A 1616-nucleotide genomic window follows, 5' to 3' on the forward strand; every position below is an offset into this window, starting at 1 on the left:
AGTGAGTAGAGTTTGCTGTGCTGTATAGGAGGTTCTCATTAGTTACCTATTTTATATGCAGTATCAATACTGTATATATGTCAGTCCAAATCTCCCTGTTCATCCCACCCCTCCCCACCGGGTGTCCATATGTTTGCCCTTTTTGTCTGTGTCTCTATTTCTGCTTTGAAAATAAAATTTTATCATTTTTCTAGATTCCACATATATGCCTTAATATGTGATATTTGCTTTTCTTTCTTCAACTCAAAACTTTCTAATCATTTTCCATCTCACTTTGAGAAAAGCCAAAGTTCTTACAATGGCCAGCAAGGCCTTATGCTATCTTCCCCCTCTCATTTCCTCCATCTCATCCTTTCAAGTCTACCATAACAAAATACCATAGAACGGTGGCTCAAACAACAGAAGCTATTTTCTCACAGTTCTGGATGCTGGATCAGACTGCCAGCATGGTCAGATTCTGGTGAGAGTGCTCTTGCTGACTTGCTGATGGTCACCTTCTTGCTGTATCCTCACATGGCAGGGAGAGAGAGAGACAAATGAGCTCTCTGGTGTCTCTTCGTATGGAGACACTAACCCTATTGGATCAGAGTCTTACCCTTATGACTTCAATTAACTTTAGTTATGTTGATTAAGGTACTGTTTCCAAATACAGTCACATCAGGGGTTAGGGATTCAACATGCATTTTTTTGAGGGGATGGACCACACACTTTCAGTCCATAATACCTTTACTAACAATAAGAGCTTATCTCCTGCTAAGTGCCTCTTGCTTACTCTCTCCATCCTCATTGACTGGTTGATGACCTTGAACAATCCATACACATGTCTGCTTTAGAGTCTTTGCACAGGCTTCTTCCTCTCCCTGGAGTGTATTGCTTTTAGTAGCCCCATGGAAAACTCCCTCACTCTTCACATCTTTGTTCAAATGCTAACTTCTCAATTAAGTCTACCCTTCAGCCTATTTACAATTGCTAACAACCCTCACCAGCACCCTTGGTCTCCTTTAGCTTGCTCTCTCTTTTGTTGCTCCACCCAACCTTCTAAGATACTTTACAAGGAGCTGGACATACAGTGGAGACTCAAACAGATAGGGAAGGGTAACAAGAGCCTGATGAGAATGGCTGCCACTGACCCAGAGAGCAGGGCAGGGATGGGGTTGGGGAAGAGTGGTTCAGAGTTGAGACCACACAAGAGCTGAGCCCCCAAGAATGAATTCAGTAGAATCACAGGCATTATGATAAGACAGAGGGAAGAAATGTGAAGGAAGGTGGACAAATAGGGAGAAGGTGGATCCTTTTCTACTGAGCAGATAGGGTTCTGACTTGACTATTTCAAGAAGTTGTGTTCCCAGCCTGTTTGCTTAAATAATAGAGTGTCACGCTCATCTGACTATGCTATTGCCAACTTCTCTCCTGAGAGAGGGAATATTTCTTGCCATGTGTATGCATGCTCAGTCATGTCCAACTCTTTGTGAACCCATGGATGGTAGCCCAGTACGGGTGGTAGAGCTCCTCTGTCCATGGAATTTTCCAGGCAACTATACCCTGGTGGCTCAGAGGTTAAAGCGTCTGCCTCCAACGTGGGAGACCTGGGTTCGATGCCTGGGTTGGGAAGATCC

Source organism: Ovis canadensis, chromosome 6 (assembly GCF_042477335.2).
Source record: "Ovis canadensis isolate MfBH-ARS-UI-01 breed Bighorn chromosome 6, ARS-UI_OviCan_v2, whole genome shotgun sequence".
Lineage (NCBI taxonomy): Eukaryota > Metazoa > Chordata > Mammalia > Artiodactyla > Bovidae > Ovis > Ovis canadensis.